This window comes from Alexandromys fortis, unplaced genomic scaffold (genome assembly GCF_014885135.2).
Source record: "Alexandromys fortis isolate MF-2015 unplaced genomic scaffold, M_Fortis_MF-2015_v1.1 scaffold_79, whole genome shotgun sequence".
Taxonomy (NCBI): Eukaryota; Metazoa; Chordata; class Mammalia; order Rodentia; family Cricetidae; genus Alexandromys; species Alexandromys fortis.
This window is the reverse complement of record NW_026067964.1, coordinates 2,803,939-2,822,966: the sequence shown is the minus strand read 5'-3', so window position 1 is coordinate 2,822,966 and position 19,028 is coordinate 2,803,939. Positions and strand designations below refer to the sequence as shown.

Below are 19,028 nucleotides of genomic sequence, written 5' to 3'. Positions count from 1 at the left end.
CTGTCTCCTTTCATTGCCTGATGAAGGTTAATATCCAGGAGGATGACTATATGTTTTTCTTTGGGTTCACCTTCTGCTTATATGTTTTTATCTGCTCATTTCTTACTTTCCAGACTGGCAAGGGAACAATGGGTCAAGGCCATGGTGGATATTTCTTTTGTCTCTCACAGTGCTAGAACAAAGCCTCATGTACATATTAAGATAAAGAAACATGTTTGGTTGGCAAGAGAACTGAGGGCAGCGAAACTGAAGAGATGGGAAGCAAGCGCTTCCTAATTATCGGCAATGGTTTGCTAAATTCCTTCACTAGTCTCTGGCTCTGTTTGGCCCATGTGGGAGAAGGGGACTGAGACGAAACAAGAGACCAGAATCCATAGCAAGGGGACTCCTTTTGCCCCCTGACCCTCTTCCATTCTGTATATCTTAGATTATGGCTTCTCCTGTGCATGGTTGTTCTGGGTTTGACTGCTGTCACCTTGCCTCTCCTGGTACCTTTTGGTAGCTCTCTGGATGCTTCTGTGATTCTCATCACTGGCCTTCTGCTTCTGTGTTTGAGCAACTCTCTTACGTCATTGACTCATTGACTGTAGGCAGAGGCTCCTTGTTTGTTCCTGGCCACCTAGACCTGAAACAATCACACAGAAACTATATTAATTAAGACACTGCTTGGCCAATCACTTAGGCATATTGCTAGCTAGTTGTTATATCTTAAGTAAATCAATTTCTATTAATCTGTGCATCACCATGAGGTTGTGGCCTACTGGCAGTGTTCTACCAGGCTCCCATGGGCATCTTTCTCCTTTGGCAGCTACATGGCATCTCTCTGACTCTGCCTACTTTCTCCCAGCGTTCAGTTTAGTTTTCCTGCCTAGCTCTATTCTGTCCCTGCCATAGGCCCAAGCAGCTTCTTTATTCATTAACCAATAAAAGCAACACATCAGTTCCTTTCTCCCACCATGTGACTCTGGGGTTCTAACGCAGGTCATCCATCATGGGGGCAAATGCCTTTACCTGCTGGGCCATCTTGCAGGCATAGGGAAGATTTTCTAAAACTCTTCCACAACTCGCAGGCTCAAAGGTGAGAATGTCCGGGGAAGCCAATGGAGCTGTATGACGTTGACCCTGCAATTATTTCTTCTTCATCTGTTTCTCTCAACAGGGTGTCAGAGACCCTGGGGCTGGGGAAGAGGGTGGGAGTGAGTGAACTAGAAAAGGAAAAGCACCCATGGGAGAAGGCCGACTTCAGCTCTATGTCCAAAGGAGTCAGTAAATTCAGTGCCTCTGTCTATAGAGAGAAGAAGGAAGGGGAGGAAGAAGAGGAGGAAAGGGGCTGTAGGGCTGATGGGATGTTTTAGTTAGGGTTGATATTGCTGTGAAGAGATACCATGACCACAGCAACTATTAAAAAGGAAAACATTTAATTGGGTGGCTAACAGTTCAGAGGTTTGGTTCATTGTCTTCACGGTGGACATGGCAGTTTGCAGGCAGACATGGTGCTGGAAAGGTGGCTGAGAGTTCTGTATCTTGCACAGGCAACAGGAAGTGAACTGAGGCACTGGCATAACTTGAGCATATATGATACCTCAAAGCCCTCCTCCACAGTGACACACTTCCTCCAACAAGGCCACACCTCCTAATAGTGCCACTCCCTTTCAAACCACCACAATGGAAGGTGGAGCTTTTATCATTCAGTCAAAGTCTCAACCCTTTCACTTTGTTGTGTCTTACTGGGCGCCCTCTTCATTCCAGCACTGTCTGGACAGCCGTTCAATCTTACTTATAACTCAGGGATAAAATCAGGGGATATGAGTTTAATTGCTGAATAGCTATAAAAGCACACTACTCTTTGACAAAATCATTCAACTTACATTCAAACTGTGCATTTAAAATATATAGATGGGGCTGCGGATGTGGCTCAGTTGGTATAGTGCTTGCCTAGCTTGCATAAAGCCCTTGATTTGACTCCTAGCACTACACATTCCAGGCATAAGTGCATGGTTATAATCCCAGCATTTGGGAGATGGAGGCGGGAGGATCAAAAAGTTCAAGGTCATCCTTAGCTACGTAGCAAGTTGCAGGCCAGCCTGCATACATAAGGTTCTCTCTTCAAAAGGAATCATTGGTATATGGCAGAAGAGAATGTCAATGGGTTGGCCACATGCTCTATTCCAGTCTCATCTCTGTTGTCTCCCCACAGCCTGTTTTCTGTTAGGGTTGGAGAGCAAGCGCATCAACATTGGAGAACATACCCAGAGCGGGAGAGAGAGGAGCCAGACATGGGCTCCTTCTTGATTAGCAAGGGTCCCCGTGTGTTGTCACCTGTCTTTCTTGTTTTAGGTAATCGCAAGACCCAAGACAGATGGACCTTGAGAAGCCCTGGAGAGTGATCTGAGGCTACACTTGGGTCAGATTCTGCTCAGTCTGTCAATGGCTACTGCAGCTCCCACATAAGAGTTTCCCTTCCGTCTACCATGCCCCCATTCTGAAAAACAAACAAGCAAGCAAACAACAGCAACACCCCCCAAATACAAAGCCCCAAATCCAAAAACCTCTTTACAAACACAATAGCTATTTTGCAAGCAAAAACTAGTTTTGCATAAAGACTAACGCTTGGTTGCAGAAAAGATACTTACTTTCCAGAAACTATCTAGTGGTCTCCAAAGGTCTCAAAAGTAGTACTTTCATTCTTGTTGAAGAGAGAAAAAAACTGAGACAGCTATTGCAATGACGTTTGAAAGCGGAGTCTCCTCTCAATTACAGCTGGGCCAGGCTTGGGAGCATTCGGACCCTGCCACGGTTTACATTTCGAGGGACACTTTGTAGTACTTAAATTCGATAAAGTACGCTTTCCTGGCAGGTGCAGGCCTGGAGCATCAGCTACAGAGAAGGCCAAGGTAGGAGGATGCCTTGAACCCATTTACTAAAAGTCTTAGGAAATGTTTGTCCTTCCCAGTTACGTGAGATGCTGGGTGGCTCTCAGGTGTGCCAGAAGCTGAGGGCCAGGTCACTATGCCCAAACTTCTATGTAAATGTCTAGGCCCAACCCTGGATTCCAGCCTTGTAGGACTGCCTTCAGTTGCAAATATTTAGACCTGCAGCGGGAGAAGGATTTTGCCTTGGGAAAAATGAAGTCCGCCTTGGGGAATAAGCAGGTGGCTCATCTCTGCCTCCATTTGTGCTGTACAGTTTGCTTTTATGGAGAACAGATCGCAGGCAGCCCTCCAAACCTCAGAATATGAATCTTCTGCTTAAAATTTGGGAAATTACCAAGCCATCCATGTCCGGTCTACTTTCAGCTTCCCATCGCTAGGTTCAGTGACCTATTTGGCAAGCCCTTCCTGTCTCTCTTGCCAGATTAGCCGATGAGCCATTGGTGATGGGTCCAGGCGGGGCTGCAGTCACTTTACACTGACTGCCAGGTGTGACCTGGGTCTGAGCTGGGTGTCAGGGATGCAGGGATACACAGCAGATTCTGAGTTGTACTGTTACAGCAAAAACACTCTCTTATTCCGAAGCAGAAATGATAGTTAATAATAGCTCCTCCCACACACAGCGATTTATCCTCTGGCTGGAGCTCAAAATGAATTAACTGTGGAGCCAAAGGGCACAGGTTCAAGGCTTGACTGTGAGAACAAAACTTTAATTAGAAGTTTTGATTACTTCTCATAAGATATGCAGGACTCCAAGCCTTATCAACCCTTGGGAGAATCTAATGGATTGAGAAAAAAAAAAAAGTGTTTTTTTGCTAACAGGAAACAGAATGAGACCGATTACAAAAAGCAGAAAAGAGCCGGGTCTGCTGTGAATTAGAAGCGGCGCATTTCCCACGGGCGGCTAAACGGTTTCAGATATAAATTACTCTCAGGGCCTTTCTCCCCTCTTGCCCCAAACAAGAGCTGTGTTTCCTGCCGATTAACAAAAAATGCCACTGTATTCCTCAGCCTTCCTGAGCCAGGCAACCCTGTTGTGTCCTGTGTGTTTCAAAATAATGTGGGATTGGCCGACGACTGAAAGTGAAATTGCCTAGAGGCTTAGGCTACTAACCTTAGGGGCTGCGGGGTGGCACAGAGGCAGAGTTGAGCTGAGGTACCCATGGAATCTCCCAGGACTCGCCCTCTAGTGTTTTGTACCTGCTCTTCTGTTCTGTGTGTCTGTCTGTCGTCTGTGTCTTTGCCTGTTTGTCGCTCCCCACCGCTATGGATTCAGGGATGATTTGGAGCTTCTGCTGCTCCTGTTGCCACATTCTGATTGCTGGGATCACGTGCACCACCATTATATGGGGAGGAGGACTGAACTCGGCTTTGTGCACACTGGGAAAGCACGCGACTGACTGAGCCGCATCTCCAGCCCCACTAAGCATCCTCTTTGTTAGTGTCCTTCAGTTAAAGGGCTCACTTCAGGACTCCAGACTGCCCACCCTGCCCAATCAATGCACCCACACACAGGGAAAGGGTCTTCCTTTAGTTCCTGGCTTCTCCACACACGCACTTCCTGCACTTAAGCATTTACGTTTACTTTGGAGTGGGGTAAAATGGTACAGGCTTCTCTCATCCATTCTCATCCAAGTTCTGCACATCCTATAGGCAGGGTACGGTGCTAAGAACCAGGGATCCTTTTGAACCAGATAGAAATGACCGTGCCCTAGAGGCGCTCACAGTCTGGGTTGGCAGAGCAATGGTAACCGTGATAAATGTCGTGAGTGAGACAGACAGGTTGTCGTCTGGGTCAGGTGGCAGGTGGGAAGGCCTGTCTTGAGTAGAGCGGTCAGAGAAGGTTCCAGGAAAATGTTTTAGTCCTTGGGTGTGTGCTGAGAGTGTATTGCAGACAGAGAGAAAAGACACACTGGGCTGGGCTGGGGGGGGGAGCGAGGATGGGATGGTTTACAATAAAGAAATGAAGACAGCTGTAGGCTTTGATTCTCTGAAACCCTTAGCAGATTTCAAGTGGCTAGAAAGGCCTATTCTTTTTGCGGGGTGGGGGGTTTGATGTAGGGTTTTTCTGTAGCTATGGAGCTTGTCCTGGAGCTCATTCTGTAGACCAGGCTGGCCTTGAACTCACGGAGGTCCACCTGCCTTTGCCTCCCGAGTGCTGCGTGCTGGGATTAAAGGTGTGTGCCACCACTGCCCAGCAAGAGGCCTTCTCTTAAAAGTATTTGTTGTTCTCTGCATCACTGACATCGAAATACTTGATAGAAGGAACTAGGAGAAGGACTGATTTGTTTTGGTTCGTGGTTTCAAAGGGCTGTGCTGGTTAGTTTTTGCCAAATTGGAGTTGCCTGGGGAGAAAAAACATCAACTGGGGAATTGCTTCCACTAGATTGGCCTGTGGGCACCTCTGTGGGTCATTTGTTTTTTGACTAATGATTGATGCGGGAAGGCCCAGCTCACTGTGGGCAGTGCCATCCCTGGACAGGAGGGCCTGGGCTGCATGAGGAAGCTAGGGAAGCAATTCAGTAAGCACCACCCCTCTATGATCTCTGCTTTAGTTCCTGCCTTGAGGCTCTTGCCCTGACTTCCTAGATAATAGGCGGGAATGTGGAAGTGTAAGTCAAACAAACCCTTTATTCTCCTAACTCGCTTTTTGGTCAGCGTTTTGTCTTACCAGCAGAAAAGTAAACTGAAGATAGGGTCCCAGTCAATTGTGGTGGGGAAGTCAAAACCCAGCGTTTTGATGCAGTCTGCTGGCAGGAGCATTCGGCCATGGCTCGTTCACGTGGTGGCAGCTCAGGAGGCAGAGAAAACGAGTTGGAACCAGGGACAAGTTCAAAAGCTGGCCCATTAGCCACCTAATCCCCTACCCAGGATTGCTAAATGGCCCCAGCCTTCAGGATGGCACCCCCGTGCTGGCAAATGGACACAAACCTGCAGGGGACATTTCAGACTCAAGCCTGAGGGAGGGTGTTATTCTCCACTAGGTCAGACAGCTCTGTTTTCTCTTTTTTGCCTTTCATCGTGAAAATGGCATAAAGAGTAGACCAATGAGGCTCTGAATAAATTACTCCATCCAAAACAGTATGGAGATGAGAAGGAGTTCGTGACACTAGTAGGCTCAGGGAGTTCCAGTGGCTGGAGACAAATCTCTCACTCACGAGCACAAGAAAGATAAAGGAACGCAGTGTGGTTTCCCATCACCCCTCTCAGAAGAAGCTGACTAGCCTCTCCTCTTGGTCCTCCCCAACAATACTTAGGAATATCTATTTTTTTAAATACCTGTATCTATCCTCTATGCAATGCGGTAAATTCCTTGAGGGCAGGGATGCATTGACTTCATCATCCCCCAACAAACCAAACGCACCCCTTACTTCCACACCCATAGCAATTGTTCCATGAGAATTTATCGAGTGATTAATGCTGAATACTTAAAATGATCTCGAGGGCGATGAGCCATTAGGAAGGTTGGGCCAATTTTTGCTTGTTTTATGGCGTTGGCCCAATGGTTGGCTATAGGAAGCCCATAATTATTACTATGAATAGCACATAAAAAATGGCCATGGTAGAATCATTCCTTTGATGAAGCCTTTGGCCCAGTGACAAGAATATCACCGAGGGCTGGGAACCAAATGTCAAGCCATTTAGCAGAAGTCGCAGCAGAGATCCACTCCACGGCTCTGCTGTGCTGTGAAGTAACGTCTGAGCACTGGGTTCCCAGTATAAAGCAGCTATCTTTGCTTTCCAGTTCGCATAGTGACATAAACCCTACATCCTGTCTCCTGACCCTTGCTCTAGAGGCTCCGGGCCAGTTTTACCAGAGGCAGTTTGACAAGCAGGCCCACAAGGAGGTCCATGTAGTGCTGGATGGTCTCAGGAGTCCATGTTAACACTATGTCTGCCGCAGAAAACTTGAAGGAAAAGACTCTACCACTGAGCAAAACCCTTTCTTCAAATTCTTCTTTACAGAGTGAACTAAGCAAGGAATACGAATTGAAAAGGACACTAGAAATCGCACAGAGCAGCGGGCATGGTGGCACACGCCTTTAATCCCAGCACTCAGGAGACAGAGGCAGGTGGATCTCTGTGAGCTCCAGGTCAGCCTGGTCTATGCTGCAAGCTCCAGGATCTAAGGGTCATCAACTCCACTGGAAACCAATAGAAACACAAAAATCCAATCCTTTGTCCCCAAACCAAAAACCATTTTTGTCAGATGGTGGTGGGTGACAGTTCCACGGATAAGAGACGGTGTGGATCCTGGGGGCAATGTGTCTCTGCATGACCATTCTAGGTAGCTGCTTGTAGTCTTATTGTGTCCTTTAATGAAGTGAAGCCCCTTCACCTACAGTCAGAGAAGTCTTTTCCGTGGCAGGAACCCTGTAGGATCTGGACAGACAATGCCACGTGGTTGTAGGATGGAAACGGGAGATGAGAACAGAGATAATGAAAAGAATTAATGTCAGTCATCTGCTGCTTGGCTCTCAACCCCAGGTAAGCCCTTTGCCAACACCCAGGAAAAACTGGGCCACAGTGAACTAGGTTTGGGGCCAGAGGCAGTAAGCGCGTTTGTTAGCTAATGGAGCAATTTGGTGCTGAGGAGGAAGAGCTCGGGAGTGACAGACAAGCTTCCTTCTTAAGTCATCTTTTCCTGAAGACACTCTAAAGCCTGGTTTACGTTGGCCTTCACAGCCTGTAATTACTGTCAGATGAAGTGAGAGAAAGTCCCAGGGTACTTCTGGCTACATGCGCTTTCTCCTTACCTAAAACACAAACTGGACCGGGACAGAAAAGGGAAACAAAACCCAGCTAAGCAAGGAGGTCCCTGGGCAGGCAGTGGGGGAGAAGGTGTGAAACCTCAACAGTTTTTTTTAAAAAGGGAAATACTACAGTGTATCATGTTTGGGTTCAGGATCAACAAAGGGTCAATTAACCCCCATTTTGGCAGTTAGTCATTTCGGGACCTGCAGAATAGCTTTTCAAACAAGACAGCTTGCAGTCTGCAGAGCAAGGGCAGCCCAAGTACTGGGAAAGGGAAGGCCAGAAGAAGTAAAGACTCCTACGAAGAACACTGCAAAGGCAGTAGCTCCAGCGGCTAGGGTGACAGCTCAACTGTATTCATTACTGGGGATCCATCCTTGACAGAAGACAGCTTCTGAGCTCTGAGTCAGTTGCTCGCAGAGGGTAGTATTATTGCACATTCCTCTTGGGCCTTCATAGGGACCCACATCTTCCTGGCTTTGTAGCTTGGAGCTGAGTCCACCAGCTTTCTTTATCATCTTGGGAATCACACTTATTATTTTTCATGGTTTCAAAGTGTTTTGATGTCAGTGGTGCAGCTGTGAAGGTCATCGGTAGCGAGAGGAATTTTACCTTTACTCGCCCTTCACTGTATTTGCTAAGCTCCTTACTAGGGAATAAGCGCTGAAGCAGGAAGGCAGAAACTGGTGACTAAGAGACAATTTGGGATAGCATCTGGGTCTTCTGTGTGCAGACCTAATGCTTCAAGGCAGGTCTCAAACAGAATCCCACCTTGGCAGCATCCCTCTTGTCTGCCCTTACCCTGCCTGCCCCGACCCTGTAAGAGTTAGCCAATAAGAAGCTAGAGCTAATGGGCCAAGCAGTGATTTAATTAATACAGTTTCTGTGTGGTTATTTTGGGTCTAAGCTAGCCTGGCAGCCAGAAATAAACAAGCAGCCTCCAACAACACTTGGTAGAATTTTTGGGGTCACTTACGTAAACTATCGTATTATCAGAAAATAGTAAGAGTTTGACTTCTTCTTTTACAATTTGTATCCCCTAGACCTCCTTTTGTTGTTTTATTGCTCTAGCTAGGACCTCAAGAACTATATTGAATAGGGGAGAGAGTGGACAGCCTTGTCTTGTTCCTGATTTTAGTGGGATCGTTTTTGAGTTTCTCTCCATTTAGTTTGACGTTGGCTGTTGGTTTGCTGTCTATTGCCTTTATTATGTTTAGGTATGTTTCTTGTATCTCTGCTTTTTTCAAGATCTTTATCATGAAGGGGTGTTGTAGTTTGTCAAAGGCTTTTTCAGCATCTAATGAAATGATCTTGTGTTTTTTTTACAGTTTGTTTATATGACGGATTATATTGTGTACACTCTTAGGAGGTGTGGCCTTGTTGGAGGAAGTGTGTCACCGTGGGGACATGCTTTGAGGTCTTTTTTCTCAAGCTTCCTTCAGTGTGACTACCAGTCAACTTCCTGGTGCCTGCAAGATGTAGGATACTCGGCTATTTCTCCAGCACCATGTCTGCCTGCATGCTGCTACGCTCCCAGCCATGATAATGGGCTGAACCTCTGAACTCTAAGACACGACCACCAACTCCATTCAATGTTTTCCTTTATAAGAGTGGCCATGGTCATGGTGTTTCTCCACAGCAATAAAAACCCAAATTAAGACAGGGCCCCTTTACTCACCCCGTCCCTGTCAGAACCTTAGTAAGTGGATGTGTTTTTTCTCTGTCAGCTTCTGATGTGTGGGTATCTATTTCTTCTGTATGTATATGCATATGGCTCATTCAAAAAAACACCTATGTTTTAAATTTGCTCTTTATTTTCTGTGACCACTGAGTTCAGATTGTAGAGGAGGATATCAATGCACTAGTTTACCATGCTATTGTGGTCCTCAGACTCTACCTTTGGGGGTGACAATAGCAACAGATTCAGGATGCTGCCTCTGAGACATTACCCATTATTACTGTGTCTGCTAGGCCAATTTTTCCTGTTTTCAATATGACATGTTGTTCTCCTAAAATGGCTCCATGCCCAACAAAGCCCACTCAATATCGATTAATCCTCTCCTAAATGACTTTATTAAGGACCATTAATGATTCACTTAGTAAGTGCTTTTGTAATAAGTTCATAATGTCCTCTGAAGCAATGGATCCCGACAGGAGCCAGGCCCATCTAGGAGGGAACATGCTTAAAATAAGTGAAGAGTTTTCAAAAGGTGGCTGGGGGAATAGATTACGTTTCTATCTTGCAACAAGTTACATCGAAATTCTTTGTAGACAATGAAATAAATTGCAGGGACTTCCTATAGGTTAAGACTGTCAGTGAAGCCTTCAAAGAATTTGTTTGTTTGGGCTCTGGGAGAGTTGCCATGACAGGGTGCTGAGTCACAGCAGTGTGGGAAACAGGTAGGATGGTGGAAATTTGGAATGTGGTTCTGCAGTATGCAAATCAATACAGTCTAAAGACAAATGGATTAGGCAGAGTGTGTTGGACAGGTCCAGAGGCACTTCCATTTCCACCATGAAAAGTGTGCCTATCAGTCAACTTCCTGGTGCCTACAAGATATAGGATACTCGGCTATTTCTCCAACACCATGTCTACCTGCATGCTGCTACGCTTCCAGCCATGATAATGGACTGAACCTCTGAACTCTAAGCCACCACCACCAACTCAATTCAATGTTTTCCTTTATAAGAGTGCCCATGGTCATGGTGTTTCTCCACAGCAATAAAAACTTTACTCACCCAGCAGTCCCCATGTCATCTTCAGCTGGTGACTGTTCCAGAGCGACCTCTCTGGAGCCCTTATATGTTTTCTCCCAGGTTTACACTTGATAGGCCAGTTCCCTTGCTGCGTCACAGTTGGCCATTTAACCCGCGATTGTACAAGAGAAGAAAAGTAAACGACTTTCATTTTCTATGGCAAAGGATAGAGATGAGCAGATGACAGGTCTGTACACCACCTATGAATGCCAAAGAAGATTCAACAGAGGAGGCAATCTCACAGCGTAGCTTATATGAAAAGTCGGGGTGCAGCTGAAAGCTTGGGGTAGCGGTGCTGGGGACTGTCGGGTGGTAGTCAAGTGTGATGAAGAATGAGGGTCATGACCCTTAGTTTTCATGCGACACTTTCTGTACTCTTTCCTCATGCTATATTGGCTTCTTTGGGGGACACCTCTCTTTGTACCTGCCAGCCCCCATATTACTGGTAGAAAGAACTGGCTCTCCATTGCCCTTTCTCCTACGAGGGAGTTGAACGAGTGGCATTCATCCCGAAGTCAGTATAACCAAGTCCCAAGCTGTGGTTGACATTGAGAAGCTTTCCCCGGAGCTTTCCTCTGGGCCTGAGACTGGATAGCAGACATGGAGGAGGTTCCCTGCAATGGGGACGGACCTGCTGAACCGATAGCTCATCCTTGACTTTCTGTTCCTTCCCTAACACCCACAGTTCCTGTCTCTCTGTCTCAAATACTGCATCCTTTCGGTAATTTCCATTTTGCTTTGACTGACTAAATGATCCCATTCAGGGCACAGCAAGAAGGTTCGCTTGGGTAGGGTACTGTGATGTGCCACAGGTTGAGAGAGAAATACAGGTTAGGAAAGGTCTCATTTGATGCGTTAGTTACTCCTCTCATGGTTGTAGGAAAAATACCCTGATAGAGGCAACTTAAAGGAGAAGAGGTCCCCCACGGCAGTGGGCAGCTCTTTCTAGGGTGGTGGATGCTGCCAGTGGGAGCTGGCTGAACAGCTTACTCCCAATGGGAAGTCAGAGAGCTGAGACAAGAATTGAGACCCCAACCTCCCAAGGTAGTCCCACCACCTGGGGACCAGGGATTCCAGCACACCATTCCATTAGGGGAGGCATTTCAAACTGAAGCCGCAGCATTTGTTCTCCAGCAGCATTTTAACTTCTGTCCCCAGGACAGAGGAGAGGCTTGTGATGATTTTAAATGTGTAGTGCAACACTAGTTTGGGGGCAACTCTGAGAGGCCCCTGGGAAAGAATGGGTGAGTCTAGAGGGAGAGCACATTTGAGGTCATTGCCGCGGTCTCAGACGATAGTGGCGGTGACTTGGCTTGTTAGGAGCCATACTGCTCATATGGAGTGGGAAGGGGGATATGAGCCCTTGCGTGAGGTGTGGGCAACTCCCAGGATACTGGTGCCACCCTGTAGGGCAGGAATCTAAGGGTGTTGTGCCCAGTAGCCAGAAAGCTCCCATGTAGTTTTAACTTTGGACCAGAATCTCCTCATTTTCTGCAGCAACAGGGAGGAAGTCCCTGCTGACCATCTGCAGTGTCCACTTTCCTGGTTCCGGTTTGGGATTCTGGAAGGGCAGATCTGGGAGCCTCGTGGAGAGACAAGTGGGCTTAGTGAGGGTGGGTCAGTGATAGCACCAAGAAGCTCAGGGTTAAGCAGCTAGGTATTTTGCCAACACACATGCTGTTTCATCTGATCCCCTTCCTTGACCCTGTCCCTGTAGACCTCAGGGTCAGCATGTCTTCTTCTCTTTCCCCTGCCCACATCTGTTTCCAAAGCAACATGTCCTTCAGTGACTCCTGGACAGGTTCCCGCGACAATGCTAAGAGTGGTTTTCCATTGGAATTGGACTGAGGCCCACTCAAGAAGGGTGTGGCTTTCTTGGTGACAGAAATAAGGCTGGGAATTAGAGCTTAGGAGAAGCTTCTTGTTGGAGCTTGACTAACAAATGCATCAGTGCCAAGATGGTCTGAGGCCCCAGACTAAGGGCCCAGGTTTTCCCACCGTGATGGAGCTGACAGCCTGAGATCTCGTTACACTCTGGCAAAGTGGCTTTCTGACGAAACCCAACTTTGCAGAATAAGGCATTCTGGAAGCAGAATTTCATCACTTTATCACTCCAGTATGATGGTGATGGTGGGGTAGTAGTGGTGATGGTGGTGGTTCTGGTGGGTGGGTGGGTGTCTTTCCTTTTCCCATGTTTTCTGGGAAGCAAAAGGAGGTATTATCCCTTGTATTTGGTCAGAGTTCTCTAGAGTAACAAGACTTATAGAATAATTCTCTCTCTCTCTCTCTCTCTCTCTCTCTCTCTCTCTCTCTCTCTCTCTCTCTCATCTATCTCTCTAAAGGGATTTATTAGGATGACTTACAGGTGTCGTCCAGCTAATCCAACAATGCTGCCTATGAAGTCTGAGAATCCAGTAGTTTTTCAGTCCACAAGAATGGTGTCTCTACTGGTCTTCTGTATTGGATCCTGAAGAAGTTGCTCCAATGCCAGTGAAGGAATGGATGCGCTAATACGGTGAGGAAAAGTAGGCGAAGGGCAAACACACCTCTGATGTGGGAGAGAGGCCCTTCTGGATATGTGCTGCTTTTATTGGTTAATGAATAAAGACACTGCTTTGAGCCTATATCAGGGCAGAACAGAGCTAGGCAGGGAAAACTAAACTGAATGCTGGGAGAAAGAAGGTAGAGTCAGAGAGACGCCATGGCACTACCAGAGGAGAGAGATGCCAGGTAGTTGCCAGAGAGGAAAGACATGAGTTACCAGCTGGAATCTTACTGGTAGGTCACAAACCTTGTGGTAAAATATAAAATAATGGAAATGGGTTAATTCTAGATGTAAGAGCTAGCTAGCAATATGCTTTAGCCATTGGCCGAACAGTATTGCAATGAATACAGATTTCTGTGTGATTATTTCCAGTCTGGAAAGCTGGAACGGACGAGTGGTATCCTTACTGCACGCTCCCTTCCTTCTTCCATTGTCCTTACATGGGCCCAGATTAACAGTGTGTCTTCCCACCTCAAAGGTCTGGCTTAGAAGGGGGTCTTCCCACTTCACATGATCTAATTGAGAAGAAATCCTTCACAGGTCTGCCTGTCATTTGGGTGTTAATTCCAGATGTAGTCAAGTTGACAATCAAGGATAGCTGTTACATCCCTGCAACCAAAATATAGAAAACTCTTTATCTTAGAACTCTGTCATGAGAAGCTTGGAGCCAAGGAGCTGTTTTTTAATGTGATTTCGACTTATGTGTTTCCATAGTTTTAATGGTTTCTGCACTCCCAAACTCATGTATTAGGAACTTTGACCTTATGGTAGCAGGACTGGGGGTTGGGCCTCAGAGTTGATTAAGTCAGGAGAGTGGAGTGGTTTTGTTATAAAAGTGAGTTTTTTTTTTTTTTTTTTTTTTTTTTTTTTTTTTTTTTTTTTTGAGACAGGGTTTCTCTGTGTAACAGTCCTAGCTGTCCTGGAACTAGCTCTTGTAGACCAGGCTGGCCTCAAACTCACAGAGATCCGCCTGCCTCTGCCTCCTGAGTGCTGGGATTAAAGGCGCCACCACTGCCCAGCGAGATTTTTCTTCTTTATGGTCTCTCATTCCTTGCTTCTTGTGTAGGATCTCATCATGTGAACCTCTACACCTAATGATGCAATGAGAAGGCCCTCACCAGACACAGCCCCTTCACCTTGAATCTTCCAGACTCTGGAATGTTAGAAATGGATTTCTTTTCTTTTTAAGTTTCTCAGTCTCAGGGATTCTGTTGTAGTAACACGAAATGTGTGAAGTCAGAGACCTTGGAGAAGCAAGCAGTGCTGCCGAAAGGACAGGACAGATGGCAGGGGCATGCGTTTTCTCCAAATAAGTTCCCCTTTGACCTTTCCATCACAAGAGCGTGCCAAATACATTGAAAAATAGCTCCTTGTCACTTACGTCTTTCCCTAGATTAAGAACGTCTTGCAGGCATGACCTTAGTTTTACTCTTTTCTTGCTTTCTCGGGTTGAGTCTAGAGCCTGATATCCAACGAAAATTCACTGTGAATTAAATGCGAGTGATTTCTCCAAACACTTCTATTCTTGTCTTGTTTTGAGACAAGGTCTCATGTAGCCCAGGCTTGCCTCGAACTCTCTTTGTAGCTGGGGATTACCCTGAGCTTTTGGTCTTCCTGCCTCTGCTTCCTGAGTATTGGGATTACAGGTGTGTGCCACCACACCTGGCTTACGTGGTGCTAGCAACCAAAGCCAGGACTTCGTAAATGCTAGGCAAGCTTCCTACAAACTGAACTGTATCCCCAGCCCACACCTTTGTTCATTCTCCCTTTCCATTTCAGAAAAGCCATTGACAGGGAAGGGAGCCCAGCCTAGTGGAGATTTAATACGTCTGTACTTCTCACCTGCCTTTGGCCCAGCGCCCAGAAAACCCTGGGAAATTCATTAGCATTAAGGGCTTGATCACTGGTAATCACGCTAGCTATTAACATAAGCCCTTTTTGCTGTGAGAACAGAGTTTTGGCTTTTCATTGTTTTCTTCTTTTCCTTTTCTGGTTCTCTATCATATCTGTCCATCTGTCCTCCATTTCTCTTCCTAGCTATCTAGTTAGCAAGACCCTGAGCTATTTCCAGACTGTTATTCATAAACTCTCCTTCAGTAGTCATTAGGAGAGAACCAAGGCATGCATTTATATGAGCAAATAGGAAAATGCACGTTTTGTAAAAGAATTCAGCTTTCAAAGCAAGCAAGGGCTTTCGAAGCGCCGAAACCGAGGCTGGGCTCCATCACACACACCTGCACGGGCTGTCCTTATCTCAGAATCAGGAGCACGCACGCGGCTTTGATGTCCGTACGTGGGACGTGCTTTGTTTTTCTTTCTAGTTTGTCCCGAGAATCTCAGTAAAATTCCTTAGAAAATCCGAGCCTGTGGAGGCAGAACAAGACGGTGGCAGAGGAAGGTTTGGCGCATACTTATCTTTGAAAACAAACCCCAGTCTAAGAGCCAGGTGCATCCTAGAACAGGGATCCCTGACTTCAGAAGGTTCTAAACTCCTGTGAGACTCTAGGACACTGAGGGAGACCTGCTTTAGAAGAGTGGACCCATGAACAAGTGTGCTTTCAGCTTCGGGGAGTGAGAAAGTTCCGGAGGTTCTGGTTAGGAACCCTTGTCTGGCAGGAAGGGAAAGTTACAAGTGAGGGCTCCCTGTGAGCTGTGGGTTTTCATCCCTTCCAAACCGACCCAGGTCCTTTGTGAGTTCGTGCTTCTCTCACCCCTTGGGTTGTGTCCTTCCGTCCGTGTCACGTTGATGGAGATCTCAAATTTATTCAGTATTTATTAGCACATCTTCTCACCTGATCCTGGCGCAGCCTAGAACCTGAGCCTCGTAAGGGCTCAGAGATTCGTGTTAGTGTCTACAGAGATGAAGCCAAATCTTGTCTGTGCTAAGTGTCTCCATAGTTTTTATGTTCTGCTGGATTTATCGGTGAAATTCCCTTCATGGCTCAGTTGTATGGAATACAAGGCTGCCCCTCCCTGCTTTTCTGGATGAGGGAAGCCTTGCACATTCGCAGCCATTACCATGGCTGTAATATTCCCAGGAAATCCAGCTCTTGTCGGAATATTTTTCAATCCTTTTTCACATTGGAAAAAAAAAAAAACCCATCCTAAAAGTAAGCATAGAGAGTCAGGTGGACTCACTCGGGGATAGTCTGTTCTCTTTTGTTTTTATAGCTGTCAACTGGGCACCCACTGTGGACTAGGTGCTCCTCTATTGCCCCAGCAGATCTGTCTGCTCATTGTTCACAACTTAGTGCGCAAGCAGGCACCCTGCTGCTGCTGAGATCAAGCCAAGATTGGGTGCGTTTTACATTAAGACTCCTGCAAGGCAATGCTTCAGAGAGAATGGTGTTAGCACCCTAAAATAACACAAATTGTGCGATCGGAATTCAAAGGGGCTTTCTCTCTGTGCAGGTTCACACTTCTCATTAAGGAACAGAGAATCGTGTACGCGAGACCCCGCTTCCAGGTCTTGTCCTCTCATTAGTTCCAGACTGCAGCAGGGAAAGTCCCATCCCCCCACACCACGGAAAACAGCCTTGTCTGGTTGTGCCGGATGGCGCACACCCACCCTACGATGAGGGCCATTAACAACCGCAGGCCACGCTATGTCGTTGGCCATCACAGCGCATATTATAAAGTACTTAAAAGTTCAGGGTGGGAGAGTGATATTAAGAACAAGCTAAGGCACAGAAGCCTCATCCGGGATTTTTAGGTGCCGACCTCACCCACCCTGTCCCTTTTCCTGAGGTGAGTATGCTGTGCAGAGGATTCTCCAGCCCCTTAGAACATGACTTGCAGGGGCGCGGGGTGGGGGCGGGGGATGCAGAGAGGGAAAAGGACGAGTCTGCCCAGGTGGGTCTTTCAAAACAATCAATTAAGATGTTAGGTCCTGCCGAACACAAACACGAGCCGAGGATGGCTCTGTGAGCTAAGCACTTCTGAAGAAGCAGCTTCCGGGGTTATTTCTTCTTGACAAGTGCATACACATTCCCCAGGGGGAGCAGGGTAGTCGGAACAGAACATTTCCTTTTGATCGTCAGTGGTCCACATCCACAAACATTATGTTCCTAACAGAACACAGAGACACAAAAGGCAGGAATGTCACCATTCATGTGGATGCTGCGTCCCGTCTTCAAGGTTGACATTTGTTTTTCTAGGGACAAGAACCAAGATGGTGCCGATTCCACTGTTAGCGTTCCTCGAATCCTGGATTCAGGAGCCTTGCTCTCTGTGCAGTGAAAATGAACGCTAGTGCTGCCTTTGGGTGTAACCATGTTCTTCCCACACAGGAAAACACCAGAGCAGGACTTTTCAAATGAGCAGGATGCAGTTTTTTGGAAATGCAGCTCTGCGTGTGTGTGTGTGTGTGTGTGTGTGTGTGTGTGTGTGTGTGTATGTGTTGGAAGCAGAGAAAAGCTAATAATTAATGATCTTTTGTGCTTTGCTCCTGAAGAGTGGGAGGTCAACCAATAAAACAAAAACACTTTGTCTTCTCTTTGCCAGTGACAGCTATTCTTATATGAAAAGTCTCCAACGGCAGGGCCTTTCCTCTGATGGAGGAGCAAAGGCACGGTTGTGTGTGGCACGGATGAGAGCCAGAGGCGCTGGGACCAGGGGAGGCCGTTTCTCTTTCTAGATTGTTGGACAATGTTGTTCACATCTAAATCACAACCCTAACTGAGAAACTTTAACACTGCAGCTTGTGGCTAGGTGGCGGTTAAAGGTCCCCACTGTGACCTTGGCTTTTGAGTGGGGAATTCGGCAGTTCTTCTGAAGAGACCTCGTACCCAGCAGCTCCTTACAGATGGCACATTTAAAGAAAACTGGCAGGGACACTCCCCCTGCCTGCCGTGGGCTCTCTGGACTTTCTTCTTTAAAACCTTAAACTTTAGTGTCCTCTCCAAATGCTCGAGAAGCCAATCATGAACCACTAAACACTTCAGAGGCTCCGAAAGGGACTTGGCCTGGCTGAGGTAATGGCTGATGGGAAAAGTTTCCTGGTAGCTTCGTCCACGGTGGAGAGGGGTCATGGTTTAGAAATGCCTCCGGAACAGGGGCGAGGGAGAAAAGGTTTATCTGGTAGCAGCCGTGGGGCAGTTCACTGGACTGAGAGTGCGTTGTGGATTTGACATCAGTGTTTGGCTCTTCTAGACTAAAACCAGTTTTGAAGGTTTCTTTGGCTGAAGAGGAACGTCGAAGCTCTCAGATACGAGCTATCTAAGTAACTACAGGTACCCATTGGAGTGTTCAATGACCTGCCAAGTTGTTGTTTATCATCAGGCACACCTGGTCCCATGACTTGGTCAAGGTAATTGGACTTGTCTGTGTCCCCGAGGTACTACTAATATCTCCCTCACAGAGATGCGAGAATCACATGAGGTAGAGGCCGGAAGATGGGAAGTGCTGTTAGCCCGCCTTCCTCCTTGTTGTCTCCCCTCTTCGCCCGCACTCCAGGCAATTCTTCTCAGACCACAGAGGACAACAATATGCCAGGTCCACACAGCCTTTTTTAATTTCCTAATGGAGGGAATTCCTCTGAAAACAGAATACCCAAGGAAGACAGGGCACAGCACTTTAGGAAGGAAGTAGAAAGACACAGTACTCTACATCTGCTCCCAGCCTGCCCTTCTTCAGGTTCTGCCAGTGTCATGAACCCGTGGGTGGACGAGGGCTCAATCCTCTTTGCTTCTGCCGAGGAAGTTGAGTTAGCACAGAGAGACTAGACGGGAGGATACGTCCTGAGTGGAGGGGGGCGCAGGACTTGGGTCTGGACATCAATCTCACTAATTTTGGGCTTTGCTGGATGAGCCTTCTTACCTCTCTAGGACTCAGGTCTTCCCCGCCAGCGAGAGAGACAACTGCCTGCAAAGCTAAATGTCTCCTGTCCAGGTCAGAGGTCGAGATTTGAGTGGTTGGCCCTTTTCTTCAGCGGAAGTCTCACCTGGCCCCGGACTGTGCTCCTATTTCCCCTCAGCAGTCTGGAGAGACTGGGACCTCGCTCTTCTGTGCTCTCCACACCTCGTCCTCTCAGGCTCTTCCTC

General features: G+C 47.1%; 2 long non-coding RNA genes across 3 annotated transcripts; both read left to right on the top strand.

Annotated features, from left to right (window-relative positions):
* The first annotated feature begins 2,341 nt into the window (after positions 1 to 2,341).
* Positions 2,342 to 10,497, top strand: LOC126508589 (uncharacterized). 2 transcript variants are annotated; one of them, XR_007593893.1, is made up of 3 exons: positions 2,342 to 2,894; positions 7,300 to 7,418; positions 9,014 to 10,497. It is a non-coding gene; the product is annotated as an uncharacterized lncRNA (long non-coding RNA). The 2 variants fall into 2 exon arrangements; XR_007593892.1 differs by having other exon boundaries at positions 6,897 to 7,418.
* A 1,770-nt stretch (positions 10,498 to 12,267) lies between these two features.
* On the top strand, positions 12,268 to 18,024 carry LOC126508590 (uncharacterized). The gene is made up of 4 exons (XR_007593894.1): positions 12,268 to 12,558; positions 12,785 to 12,957; positions 16,399 to 16,734; positions 17,145 to 18,024. It is a non-coding gene; the product is annotated as an uncharacterized lncRNA (long non-coding RNA).
* Positions 18,025 to 19,028: the final 1,004 nt, after the last annotated feature.